Source organism: Vicia villosa, unplaced genomic scaffold, assembly GCF_029867415.1.
Source record: "Vicia villosa cultivar HV-30 ecotype Madison, WI unplaced genomic scaffold, Vvil1.0 ctg.000715F_1_1, whole genome shotgun sequence".
Classification (NCBI taxonomy): domain Eukaryota; kingdom Viridiplantae; phylum Streptophyta; class Magnoliopsida; order Fabales; family Fabaceae; genus Vicia; species Vicia villosa.
In genome coordinates, this window is record NW_026705323.1 from 560,491 (window position 1) to 576,522 (window position 16,032).

Consider the following 16,032-nt stretch of genomic DNA (forward strand, 5'->3'; position numbering starts at 1 on the left):
TTATGAATAAACAGAATTTTTGACGGCTTAACTCAATAACCAAATGAGAACTTTTGACGGGCTGAGTTCATGAATCAAACTGAGATTTTACCTGGCTAATCTCAAGAAATAACCAAGTTTTAATTGTTTACTCTACAAGAAAACCGCGTTATAGGGTCGACCAAAAGCCCTCGCTAAGAAGCAAATAATCAACGCTAAAGAAGGTTAGCGACGGCTTAATGTAGGTGTTGGGGCAGACACTCTAAAGGTTTCCATCAAAGCATAATGACGAACCGTCGCAACATGTAGCGACGACTGAGGGAAATCTAGAGGGACACTATACTAATGAAACCGGCGCTAAAGTAAAAATTATTTTTTCCATAGCATCGACCATAATCGACACTAACCTTCACGTAATGACGGTTAAAAGTATCACTTTAATATGTTTTTTATATAGCGTGGGCTTATAACTGACGCTATCCAATTTTTAATTTTTACCTGCAATGTAGCGTCAGTCCTGGGCGATGCTATAGGTATTTAATAATGCGTTTTAGCATCGTCTTTAGTCGCCGCTAAAGTTTTTTTGTCGTTTTTTTTTGAAAAATTAAACTTGTTTGAAACCAAATTAATACTTGTAATTTACCGAAACCTATTTTGCAATTTCAAATTATTCATCGATGTATTATCACATAAAAACTCCCACACAAGATAAAAAAGTTATGTAAATCCACAATATTTCTACAATAATTAAGATGTCAATGTTACATCAAAATATTGACACAATATATCAAATTTGTGCCCATTCACAATGTTGGTACATAAAGATGTCAAAGTTACATCAAAATATTGACACAATATATCAAATATTAGATATTCTTCTACCACAAGCTGTATGAAACAAGTCTTATATTTTGGCGTTATCACTCGACTCCCACTAAACAAGAGACTGCCAAAAGAGAAACATTGTTGATTAATCTGTAAAAAATATACATTATCATCATACTATAGTAAAAAAGATATTACATGTCTTACTTTAAACATGACAAAGTATTCAACTCTCTCTCTCTTTTCTTCTACCGCGTGCTTTAGGGTCACTATAGTGTATGAAATTTCCATGATAAAGGTTTATTAGAACTTTTCTAATAGCTGCAGCAACAACACCGCCTAGAGCCAACCTACAATACAGAAATCAAGTTTATCAAAATCTAATAACAAATGCGCATCCATTGGGAGTACATTTTTCATTCAATAAAAATGAGAAAAGGAGGCAAACAAAATTGATGGAGAGAAAAAAATTGGCACCAACATTTAGCGACGACAGAAACTGTCGCTAACATTAGAAATAATATTGTTTAAAACAATATATAAAAAGAGGTAAACAAAATTGATGGAGGGAAACAAAAAAATTTTATACCAATTTTAGCGTCGACAAGAGCCGTCGCTAATACCAAATATAAATTATTCTTCACTACAATAAATATAAAGGAGGCAAAGTAAATTGGTGAAAAAATTTTCGCATTAATGTTAGCTCGGCCTAAACCGTCACTATTACCAAATAAAAATAATTATTAAAATAATAAATAAAAAGGAGGTAAATGAAATTGGTGGGGGAAATGAAATAATTTCGCACCAATGTTAGCGTCGGTTTGGGCCGACGCTATTATTAATGGCCTATAAAAAATAGAACAAAAGAAGTTTACTCAGTTAGCGTCGGTGTAGTGGAACGTGATTGTGACGCTAATAGCGTCGGAGTCGGGGACGACGCTAAAAAGTTGCAGCTAAAATGCAATTTTCTTGTAGTGTTAGCTCAAGAACAAAACATTGACTTATTTCGAAGAGATTATACAGACTACTACAAAGAATACATGTAACCTCCATTGGATATGAGGTTTTACCTCAGTTTTAAATGAGAGGAAACAAATGACGTCATAAAAGTGCACTAGTTTGCCTCTCGGTTTTAACTCAATTGACGCGAAATGTGTAAAGGTCTTGAGTTCAATCCCCATAAATGTCCCTCTTTGGAATTTTTAAATAGCGAAAACACATTTCCCCTCCAACTTGACATTTCAACGACGGGTATAACGCCTTTCACCTTGGTTTTGACATTCCATCGGCAGTTAAGACACAATTGAGTTTATTATATCTATTGTTGATTACTTATTTCACTAAACCCCTAACTAAAAATATATCTTCTTAAAATTGGTTAGGAAAATAATTATATGAATAATTGTGTTATATTTAAAGAACAACGTACACTAATCAATAATTTTTGAGCATCCTATAACTCATCATTCATCTCACATTCTTTAATGGTTAAAATCTCTTCAATGTTTCAAGTTCTTTATTCAACACTTCCTTATCTACTAATTCATTCTTGAAAGCATATAATTTGATGCTTTAAAAAATAAACAAATATGGAAGAAAGTTGAACAAAAACTAGAATATTGGAGAGATTTAAACTATAAGAACATAAGATGATTGATGAGTTGAAAAACATCTTTGTATTGAGAATTATATGTATTTAGGACTCTCATTGTTTGGGGTTCTCTTCTTTTTCTCTTGTTTATGACTCTTCGTTCGGTTTTTCTTTGCAAGTAAAATTGAATCATATATATATATATATATATATATATATATATATATATATATATATATATATATATATATATATATATATATATCAGAGAACAAATTCACTATTGTTGGAAAAGAAAACCGAGGTGAAAAGTGACTTATATTTAGATTAAAAATAAAACATTCACGAAGACGCCAGTTTTAATGAAATAAAAACATAATATGAATTTGATAGAATTCAAAGCATGTACTTTGAACTAGATTATCCCTCGGTTTTTAAATAAAATTAATGGAAGAAATTGGGTATTTTTTAAAGAAACAAAACATGGTGCGTCTAGAAATTACATCTTGGCTTTGTGATATGTGAGGTGAAATCATTGTCATAAAATATAATTTTTCTAGTTGTGACATGAGTCAAACCCTCTTAAGTCGCTTGCAAAATTGCCTCATCACTAAAACAACAAAAAATCTTGTTGATATATTTCACTCTCAAAATACTAAGACAATTTTGTAAATAAGAAAGAAATGAAATGGGGAGAGTAGAATGAGAGACCGTATAGAAATGAATTTTCCAATGTCTTTTTAAATAAGGAGAAGTCCATGGACCTTTTAATGATTTAATTGATTAAGGCATATGGTTAATCCATTAGAAGCTAAAAAAATACTACAAACCTAATTGCAATAGGCAAACCCTTCAATGGTTTTGTGTCTTAACTGATTAGGAGTACTATTTATTGATTAAGAAGCATTTTGCCTTGATCTAATCGATTTGATTAAGTCCGTAATCGATTAGGAAGTATATAAATGATTTCAAAATGATTAGGAACACTCTTGGTCAATCTCTCATGCACCCTGATGGCTCCTTTATATGTTTTAAAATGTTTTAGTAAAAAAGAGAGATTTAAAACTATTTATATGTGTTGCCCAATTAATTTAAAAGTTACCCTTATATCCAGACAAGGCAAGCGTTAACACTTTCTCTCTTTCACAATCTTTGAACTTTTAATTTCCCTTACTTGATTTATCATTGATTATACACATCATCTAGAACTTGCCTTCTTCTATTGATGAGTCTAGATAAAACTTCTTGATAAACCCCGTCATCATAGTTTTGTTGACATAAATTATATCAAAGTCAATATTAGTCCAACAACTTGCTTTGGCACACTAGTAGTTATTCACGATGTGTCGAGCGCCCTTTCCACATATTCTATGTCATACCCCTTTACAAATGTTGTTGAACTTGCTCAAGATGCTCTTTTAAAATGTTCGATGTAGTATGTTCAAATGGTGGAACCACTACAAAAAACGCGCTAGATTGCGGCGGTTAATTTGCGGGGTGTTTTCAAAACCCCCCAAAATTGGAACAAAAAGTGATATTCTATAGTTTGTGGGAAAAATAATAGACTAATTTGTGGGGGTTTGTAACCCCTGTAATCTTAGCGCATTTCTTACTCTAACTTTTAGTCTTCTATGCTTTTTTGATAAACATTTTGGCGCCAAATATTTATTTAACCAAAACTGGCGCCATATATTTTATTTTGTTTTTAATTTACATTAATTATTAATTATAATAATAATATAATATAATTTGATATAAGAAATAATCATATAACACATAAATAATTGTATAAAATTAAAAAAGAAACAGAGAGACTCTTGGGTTAAGAAGTCCACCACTTCTCACAACACAACTTCCTTCTCTCACTTGCTTCTCACAAGAGAACATTGATTGCGCTCGCTGCCGTTGTCACTCCACCATTGTCTATTTCTGACAACAATCTCCGATTACTCTCCGGTCTTCTTCTTCCCTAAGTTTAGTTTGTTTTTCTTTATCCTCTCTTTGCTTTATTAGGATTTGTCTCAATCTTTAACATTTGGTTTGCTAAACCTATCCTCTCAAGCTCATAATATACCTCAAGCACCAACTTCATCTCATTCATTACCTCAAGCTCAAACTTCAACTCATTCTTTATCTCAAGCACATCATAGTGAATCATCTCCAACATAAACTCCAACTAACTCATCAACATTGAATGGTACAACACCAATAGAGTCTGAAGAAATTCCACAACAATCTCAAACATCTAGGAAATGTGTTGGGCATGAATCTGTGGAATATTGGACTGTTGAGTCAATAGGTATATGTGTTATATTTTATTAATTTATTTTACTTTTTATGATAGATTTATGATATAATTTATTTTATTTCTCAAGATTCACAAGGAGCTACTAAGAAGATAAAACTCAAGTATTGGAAAGTCAATGATTTACCTATTAGGGAACGTGTAATTGAACACTTTGATGACCGATTTGCTGCATATGGTGAAGCACAAGGTTTGCTAGCAGGATATTGTGGAACATTATAAACTAACTCCAATTTATTTCCAATTAATTTTGAAAGGTGGTCTGGAAAGTTAGGCATGCCAAAATCTTATTTTGATAATTGCTTTGAAACTGATTTAAAGGTATTAATAGTTTGTTACACTTTCTATATTGGACTTTTCATATTTGAGTGCCTAAAGTTTGACTTTGTTTACTTTTGAAGCCTCGATTTCAGTTTAACACTATTGAAGCTATGGCAAAAAGATATTGCAAACTTAGCATTTCAAAAAAGTGGGATGCACATAGACAAAGTTTGTGGACTAGATTTTATGATCCATCTCAAACCCGAGATGAAATCATAAGTAATGTTCCAGTTGGTGTAGACCCAACTCAATGGGCTCATTTTGTTAATTATCGCTTGAAATTGGAAACAATGGTAAATTTTAGTTACTTTTATTTATTTATTGTTGTATTTTAGTTATATTATTAATAAATTAACTTGTATTCATTTTTTATAGGAGCGTTGTCGCAAAAATAGAGAAAATCGTAGCAAGCAAGTGATTCCTCATACCGGTGGTTCTAAACCTCTTTTGAGAAAAAGACATGAGATGGTAGTTTTACAAATTAACTTTGTATGTTCTAATATTTGATATGACTTACTATTTATTTTGACTTACTTTCTTCTTTAGTTTTTGGAAACCGGACAACAACCTAGTCGTGGCAAATTATACATTGAAACCCATAAAAAAAAAGACGGGTCATTTGTAAATGATGCAGCAAAGAATATTGTGGTAAGTTCATGATGAATTCTTCGCTTGACTTTCTAAATTACAGTTTGAAAGTTTAATAATTGGTTCATGATAGGCAATGACTATTAGATCTTTAAAAACTCTTCAATTTCTAATTGTTTGTATTGGTTCATGATAGGAAATGATAGGCAATGACAATAGTTGGTTCATGATAGGCAATGTCTTCTGTTTTTAATAGGTTCATGATAGGTTTATAATAGATAATGGCTTTTATTCATGATAGGTTCAGGATAGGCAATGGCTACTGTTTTTAATAGGTTCATGATAGGTTTATGATAGGAATTGGCTTCTGTTATTGATAGGCAATGGCTACTGTGATTGTTATTAATATAATGATATAATTCTATTGTGATTGTTTTGGTAAAACCAATAATTTTTTGTCATTAAGTCTGCTGTGATTGTTTTTAAAATGATGATCTTGTATATTGATAGGAGCAAATTGAAGTGGGTTTGACACAAAGCAATATTGATGAATCTAAAGTATCTCCTAATGATGTTGTCGGTAGAGTCTTTGGGCCCAAGCATTCTGGAAAAGTAAGAAGTATGGGTATGGGTGCAGCTCCTACTAATACATTTAGAAATAATGGAGTTAGAATTTCAAATTTGAGTAATTCTTCAACAAGTGTTGCTGCACCATCATCTAACTTTTGGCAAGAGAAGTACATGAACTTGGAATCTCAACTTCAAAACAATATGGCAGCATTTAAAGCAAAAAAAAGTAGATAAATTTTTTAATATAATTGTTTAAAAATAGTTGATTGGCTAAATAATTAATCGATAAATAAGGATACAAAATAAAACTAATCATTTATTGCGGAGATTCCAAATCCCCACAAAAAAGTTAAAAAATAAATAAAAACTCTTATTCAAATGATGATAGAGGGGGCTGAGAGTCGCCTCAAATTAACTCTCTATACCGAGGAGGTTTAAAACCTCCGAAATATAACCCCATCAGTTTGGTACCAGCGGTTCGCCAGAACCCCCGCATATGTACTATGGGAATCATAACTACGGGAGTTTTAAAGAATCCCGCAAAATACGTTGCGGAGGACGTAAACCCCCTCAAGATGGGTATAAAACCCCCGCAAATCGAGCGCGTTTTTTGTAGTGAACTACTAGGACAAATGTTGTTGATCTTGCTCAAGATGCTTCTTGTAAAATGCTTCTTCCATATGGATAGAATTTTAAACATCATTGCAACAGTTGAGGCAAACATATAATTTTTTTTCATTACTAAAAAACGGATCCCTTTAGAATTATTCCCAACACATAATCATTCCGGCTCTATAAATTTCAGTGTGATGCATTTACAATAGAAGTGGAAAATACATTTAGGTTTTGCAGGATGTCGACACATATCTTCAGGACAATCTGAATCCCAAAAACAATACTTTCCTAGTGCTGTAATGAAAAAAGATGATAAAATACTGTAATTAAATTGGTATAAAATATTCTTTACAAAGCATAGAATAAAATTTGAAAAAGATAAAAAGGTTTTACCTTCTACTTCTGTTAGAACAAGAAATAAAGAAAGAAATATAATCACTACAAAAACCAACTGGACAATTTCCATACTTACTCTGTTGGTTGTAACAAATGCTTTTAACATTTTAAAATTTATAAACATCACCATCTCCTCGTCAATTAACTAAGTTTTTATGCATTGTTTGAATTATAAATTTTTTTCCTTAAAGTAGTACTTAAGTACATCATTGTGTTGTTTTGACTCTTAGAAGTTAGAATAGTTAGAATTTCACATAAAACACTTATCCATAAGAATTTATTTCTTTTTTTATACAAAAATATATATTCATGGGTTTTTTATCCTTTCACGATAAGAAAGACAAAATCAGAAAAGATCAATAATAATATTTTTGGCAAGTAATACTAATGATTGGTGCAAATTCTGGTAGGACAGACTCGGAATGTCATACGCAAGATTACGACACCTTTTTTGTCATCTGCTTAGCTGAGGCAGTACATACAGATCCCCCAATATTTTGATTACTTCTTGCATTCAGAAGTCCATGAGTGTCGGGATCATATTAGTTCAGTTAACACAAATAACTCTGTTTTGCAGAGGTTCTGTGACAGCATAGTCATTAAACCAAACACTGATGTCATGCACGATGTTATGACATCCAAACTGAACAAACAAATAAACAATGCAAAAACATAAACAACAAAATATCAACTTGAAGTTGCTTACAAGCTTCCTCCAAGAACAAATCCTCACTGATTACTTCACAGTTTCTGAGTGATTACATTAAACCTCTCACCTACAGGTTTTGAGGCACAAATCAGTGACCATCCCACACACCGGGTGGTTCACCTACACGGCTAACCCTAGAGACTACATCTTCCTAGCTCTGGTTATTAGCCCAAATTGAATCTTTCTTCCTCAGTTCTGCAGGCGCGATGTCATGGTTGAAGTCATGACATTCCATATAACATCTTGCTTTAGTACCTGTTTTGTTCTTTTCATTTCTGCAAGACTTATACAATATTACTTTCAGCTGCTATTATGTTTTAGCCAAGCATGGATGCAAATAAGACAATTCTACGTAGCAGAACATCAACAATCTCCCCCTTTGGCTTATTTTGGCTAAAACTTACATTGATCAAGAGCAGTTGCTTCAACTTTCAAGACATCAGGAAGAACAGTCTTTTACATTCTCAGAATTGGGACTTCTGCTCTTCACTGCTTAACCACATTATAACATCTTCAATTCACTCTGTCTTCAGATCTTCCTTTGTTTCTTTTGACAGTAGCAAAATCAGCATGCTATGTACCATCTCTCCTCCTTTTTAGCCATAATATGACAAAGCTAGAACCAATGTCATACCTTTGGAGCTCAACACCTTCATGCAACACTTGTACATGAGGAGGACGATGGATGGTGGCCTTTGTCTCCAAGGACTATTGGTGACAATATGAAAACCCATTCCTTCTAGCTCGGGGTCCAAGATGAAGCCTAAATGAGTTTTTGCCATCCTTCCTCGTAACTCAGAACACAAATCACAATTGTGTTCATAACTCAGATCACAAATCACAAGTAAAATGACTCCATTATCGAAGGCTGGACAATGAGGAGCAATTTTGTTGTTATTTGTGAAACACCACTGGTAGAGACACATGATTTCTCCACCCTGTGATATTCTGGACAGGTTTTGGTAAATGCATCCATCATAATACCAAACCTGCACGCACCCAACACGCATACTCACGAAACACATCTTGAGAGATTTGATTTCTAAAGCCTGTTGCGAAGATGCTAATTTATAGCCATTTGAGATCATAGGTAGTCACGATGGTCTTGTTCAATGGTCAACCGATTGAATAGGAAACAGTTCCAAAAGCAATTACTTTTTCCAAAGCAGTTTTTGGGGTTGGAAATTGCAATATCATCAGCAGGAATTTTCTTAAACCAAAGAAAGTACACACTTAAGTTGCTACAAGATGCTGGTGTGCTTGCAGCAAAACCTTTCTCAGTACCCTTTGATCCCAACATAAAACTTTCTATTACTAAAGGGACTCTGTTGAAAGATCCATCCTCATATCGATGTTTAATTGGTAGACTCATTTATTTCACAAATTCAAGACCTGACATCTCCTATGTTGTTCAACATTTGAGTCAATTTATGTCTCAACCAAGACAGCCACATTTTCAAGCTGCCATTCGAGTTCTAAGGTACTTAAAGTCTGACCCTACCACTGGTATCCTTTTCTTTATATCTAGTAACTTGAAGCTCTTAGGATTTGCTGACTCAGATTGGGCCAGATGCCCTGAGACAAGGAAATCCATTACTAGTTATTGTGTCATGTTAGGCTCTTCTCTCTTATGTTGGAAGTCAAAGAAACAACATACTACTTCTCGATCCTCTACTGAAGTTGAATATAGAGCTCTGGCCTCTATTACATGTGAAATTCAGTGGCTGCAGTATTTGTTTCGTGACCTCAATGTTGAATTTTCCCAACCGGCTTCTATTTTCTGTGATAGTAAATCAGCGATATATTTGGCACATAATGCTACGTTCCATGAATGCAACAAGCACATTGAATTGGACAGTCATGTCGTTTACGAGAGGCTTCAGTCCAAACTCAATCACTTGTTTCCTATATCTACTCATGATCAGCTTGCATACATGATAGCAAAACCACTGCATTCCCTGACTCTTCAAAGAACACTGGTCAAGTTGGGTCTTCAAAGTCCCACTTGAGGAGGGTTGTTAGTATAGATTACATTTGTACTTTAGACATAGTGTATTATTTCCATGTATTGTAGCATAGCTGTGTACATATGTGCCACATCAGTAGCTTGTAGATAAGTTTATATACCACCTGTAACCTATTGATTATGTAATGAAGAATGCACATTATCATAATAGAATTCTGTTACTCCTTATCTCTTCAGCTATTCTTGCATCTCTCGTGTTCTTTTTCATCATGGATCTATGGCTGATCTTCAACATGATTCAATCGTATCACTGTTCCGCAGCCTCATATGTCACCATTAACAGTTTCTTCTCACCATGTTGGACACAAACATCATATCCTTTTTGAAATCCAAATTCTATTAAATGATTCCCTACTGCATTCTTTGTAAACCAGTTGCTATTGTAAAAATTAGCACATGGACACAAAATCTCTTTTTCGCGGAGTTTTTCTTTGATGTATGCATAATCTAGAAAAAAATTTAAGACCATTTTAATACTCTTTATTCGCGGGGTTTTACTTTTTCCATTTCTTGTCTATCGGGTTTACGAGAATACTATCATATATGGAAAAAAATCGGCAAGAAAATGAAGTAAACAATTCAGAAAACAAAAAAACTTAACAGAGGAAAGCAATAATGTTGATCCCACATAACATGTTCAAAAGGTACACGATCAAATTCAATCTCAAACTGAACTGATATCAGCATCATATTCCATCCCAAATTACTTCTATTGTCCATTATTTTACAAACATCACTTCTCACATAATAGGCTTAGGCAACTAACTAACTAACTGCCTATTTGGATCCACCATCACAAAAGGAATCCCGATAGGAAGCACTAAAAACATTGTTGTCACTACATAAAGACAAGAGAATATGTACAAACCTACAACAACATTAATCCAACATTTCATCTCCAAAGATTCTCAAACCAATTATTCAATTACCATAACACGCCTCATCATGACTTCAATTATAGTCCTCAATCCTCATGCCCAAGGAATTTAAAGTAAGTGAATTCCTTTATTACTTTTATTAATGTTCAATTATTAAAACTCATTGTTGGAAGAAATAGTATACTGAAAAAAATATGAGGTAGTGAAAAAACAGATACGAAATAAGGAATTGATGTTAACATAGATGGGTAGAATTGATTTTATACGAATTTAGTTGGGTAGAATTGATTTTATCATAATTTAGTTTAGTAGAATTTAATTATATTTGGATACATTTATATAAAAGTGAGTTGAACAATAAATTATAGTATATAAATCATCCAGAATCAATTCTGGAGACAAAAGCTACAAATTCTAGTTTCAAGTAGAATCAATTCTGAAGACAGAATCAATTCTACTTTTGTCTAACCAAAAATTTTAAAATCATTCAAAATCAATTCTACATCTTTAAAATAGCTTTTGAACTTTCCAAAAATTAAACGAAACATGCACATAAATTATCTATGGAACTAAGTGGGCCATCAACGTGTGATTTTGTTATGTTTCTTTTAACTTATCTTTGACTAAATTTAACTGTTTTCAAATTGTAAGAAAAAATCAGAACGTGCATGAAAAAATAATCATTTTGAAATCCCAAAGTTGTACACAATTTGCATGAGTATGGACCACAGTCACACCTCATTCAATTAAACAAGCATAGACCACCTGCATTTTAATCTTTCCCATAACAGTGTAGTTTTGTGTAATGAATTAGGCCCAAGTTCTACAAATCCATTATAGTTAATAGTAGTGAGTCACTACTCTTTAGAAGGATCTAGATGATGGAATTAGTTTATGTTTATGTTATAAATATGTGATAGGTGAATGTAATGATCATCAAGAAAATGAATGAAGAAATTAGTTTTAGAGTTATTAGCTTCTTTTTAGTGTAGTTTATCTCTATTTCTCTTAGCATCAAAAGCATGTTCATAACAAATGGCGCTTTCATTGCCATGAATTCTCCTCCATCCAATTTCTATCATCACTATTCATATGATCCTACCATTATCAACACCCATACTTTGTTGAATCCACAAACCTATTATCATCCCATTCTCACTAACAACAACCCACCTTTCCAGTCACAATCAACCATTCGAAAAAACTATTTCAATATTTCAATATACAATGGAGATGATGGTTGCTATTGGTGGATTCTTTGTGCGGAAAAATGTTTTGTTACAAATAAAGTACCAGACTCAGAAAAACTAGCCAGGGTTGTTCCGAGATTAAGAGGTCGAGCTCTCCATTGGTGGTTGCAATGGTCTCAAAAGCATCCGTTAGCAAGATGGGAAGCCTTTACTACCGCTATTCTATGGTGTTTCAAACCTGAATTTAGAGAGGTTATGCCAGAGTCAGATGAAGCAGGGGAGCCATATTCGGAATTTTCAAACTCTGTTTTTACAAAGCCAGATCTGTAACCAACGAAACCCACGAAAGAAACTTCTATTGTTGAAGATTTCATCTCTGATCCAGAACTTGTTGTTGATTATCAAAGAGTTGCTTACCCGACACCCACTGTGAAGCAGCAACAAACTCATATGCCTTTTCTCGTCGCACCTCCGACCACTACAAAAATCATTGATCATAATTTTAAATCCTTTAAAGTTATGGTCTACGACAACATATCTTATTCTTCCAAATCCTCGGCACAAATTAATCTGATATGTTCTTCACACTCTAATTTTGAAACACTTGTATTAGCACCCACTGTGTTGTTACTAAAGCAGACGATTGTGAAAAGCGTCTCGACACCACCGCCACAGATTTTCGCTGTTATTATTTATCCTGGTGGATCTTATGTTTTCACGCAGGAATGGAGTATGGGGTTTTATAACATCGAACCCAGGTATGCTTCACACAAATATTTTCCTGTTTTTGTTTGGTCTTTGCATTATAATATTAAATTCTCATATGATGCCTACCACTTGTTTGTTAAAATACCTCTTCCAGCCATTCTCTCATTTTATTTGAACACCATTCTCTCATTTTATTTGAACACCATTCTATTCCAAGACATGAACACAATTTTCACCCTTCCTCATAGTTCATCTTTACACTTAGTTTGTTTCACCATGAGTGGTATTTCATCATATTGTGCCATTCTTGAAAGTTTGCATTGCAAAATCATTGAACTAAGAATTGCTTGGCCTTCCTTTCTTGGTGGTTATACACATGATGAATTAATTCAACATGTCTTACAAGGAAAGTTCATGATGGAAGAGGTGTTGGATATGTTTGCAAACTTAGATTATTTGGATCATAATTGGCATATTCACATGCTCTTAAATTTCTTGAAAGTTGCGAAACTAGTTCATGCTGACAGTACTGTTTTTGCCGGTTACTCAATATTGGATTGCATTAGAAGTACATGGAAATTCTTTAGGCATATTCATGCACGCCTCACTAACAATAGCAAAGCTAGATGGGGAAAATTTGAGAATAACGTTATACATGATTTTGTGGGCTCAATTCTTATTGCAACCAGTAAGAACACAAATAACATACAACAATGGTTGGGAAAATTTCAAAGGTCAAACTCAACCAGTGCCATTGTTCCTAAGCTTAATCAAGGTGAAATGGCAACATTTCTATTTCTATCTTATACAATTATACATTCTGCTACCTTTCTTCATGTAGCCACTACTGTTATTGTAAGAAATGAAATCTCTACCTTATCTGTTGTTTCATCAACTCATAGTGGGTTACCATACAAGGTAGTTGGCATTATATTGAGTTTTACTAATGGTAAGTACAACTTTATGGAGAAGTTTCTCGTGGTGGAATGGAGTACTTATCGGATTCTTGAACCACTTGAGGTTAATTTTGGAGAAAATGCAGTCACATCATTTTACTTCAAACAATGGGATCCGGGGGGGTCTTTTTGATTCAACAATTATGTTGTACAACCTTGAGGACAAGGTTGTTTTCTAAGATTGGTGGAATGTAATGAATTAGGCCCAAGTTCTACAAATCCATTATAATTAATAGTAGTGAGTCACTACTCTTTAGAAGGATCTAAATGATGTAATTAGTTTATGTTTATGTTATAAATATGTGATAGGTGAATGTAATGATCATCAAGAAAATGAATGAAGAAATTAGTTTTAGAGTTATTAGCTTCTTTTTAGTGTAGTTTATTTCTATTTCTCTTAGCATCAAAAGCATGTTCATAACATTTTGGGAACTACATTTTCTAGTTTTGGAAAGTCTATTTTTCACTATAGTGGCCAAAGTTGAAGTTCTGATTAAAGATGTTTAAATGTACGCAAATAAGTTGTTAGGAAATGAAAATAATGTGATTAATAAGTTTATTTAAAATTTGGGATCATTTTTATACTGTTAACGATTAAGATCGTGTTAGTAATTTTTTAATTTCTTATGAGTAAATGGAAACAAAAAATAATAAAAGTAAATAGAAAAATGAAAAGGACATAAAAGAAGTCATTGTTCTTAGAACTTACGTAGAAGTAGAAGAAATAGTGAAATTTACCGGAAAATAATAGCTCTTAGGATTCAATTTACGGAAAAATAATAGCTCTTGGGATTCAAAAGAGAAAGCAATGTTGCAAAAACTCTTTATTATATTTAAGTTAGGTGTATTAAGTTGTGTAATTTTCTTTTTGTTTTCGTTGTTTCTTCTTTGTACCGTTCTCGGAGTTTGGCTCCTATCAATCGAATCTTGCTTTAAAAAAAAACAGAGCAATGTTGCGAAAAATAAGAAAGAAACAAAATAGAGTTTATATATAGATTTTGAAGAGAGACTTATTAGTTTCTCTCTCTGAAGTTAAAAATCACTAAAGTTTTGATTTTTTTTTTAAAATCATCATAAATTAAATAATTTTATATTTTATTTTAATACGGTTAAATTTTGTGGCCCATGATGGCTTAGGAAGTATGAATCATGATGGCGGTTTGTTGAAGCGGTAAAGCGGCAATCAACAAAAAATTTGGAAATATTTATCTTGGAAAATATCGTGTCGACAGAGATTAGTGATATCGAACTGCCATTCAACAGTTTCCGCAATTATGAGTTTGGATTGAATTGGTAAAGCCTAAAACATAAAAGTAAATTTCAACACAAAAATAATTCATTATTTTAGAGAGAAGAGACTTATATCAGGCATTGCATATAATCTACTTCTCACAAACTTAAACTTATCGATCAGTTATACTCAACCTACAATACTCATCAATAACATCAAGCATCGCTCGCACTCTAAGTCATTTCTAACCCAAAGTAGAGACTACTACTATATCATCTCGACGATGATCTCTCAGCCAACCTCAACAACACAGCAGACAAGCGTATTGCTCGCGTCGACAATCTCTTAAATAACACAAACAACACAGAGACATTGAGCTTCGATACCCACGGCGAATATTAGCTCCAAAAACTATCTCTAGAGTCTAGAACTAATAGATATCCATCCCTAATCAAGATTTGTGAGGTATATATTTATTACAACCCAAATCCAAATATAAAGTAAAAAGATTAAGGAAGACATCAATAATGATTTGTAAATCAAACTTTATACAACACCATGATCAACAAATATATATGAGTTCAAAGTAAAATCATATACAAAACCCAACCAAAGAGAAATACACAAAGAAGAAGAGAAATGAACCGAAAATCTCCCGGTTTGTCAGCTCCAATTGATGATCAATCCACCTCCGACCATCCAAATACAAGCTCCTTAGTTGTTTTCTAAGCTAATCTATCTAAAAAATGTTTGGTGATGGAGTGAGAACGAAAAATACCCAAACCATAACCTAAAAAAAGGGTTTTTGGCCCTTAAAACGTGTTTCTGTCTAGACCAATTTGCCTGACGATTAAATGGTTCGCCCGACGACTCAGCAACTTTTTCACCTTATTGGGTCGTTCAGGCTCGCCAGGCGAGCCCAAAATTCACCCGACAAATTACACCAGAAACATCAGAAAATTTTGCACTATTTCGGCCATAACTTGAGAATTGTAACTCTGAGTTGCGCCCGGTTCGAAGCATTGGAAAGCTTATTCAATTTCCTATCTAACAATAATAAAATATCAACCAGATTGAAGCCGTGTCTTCGACACTTTATTGCTCATGCTCCAAATACGCATCAATACCTACAAATAGAAAACTA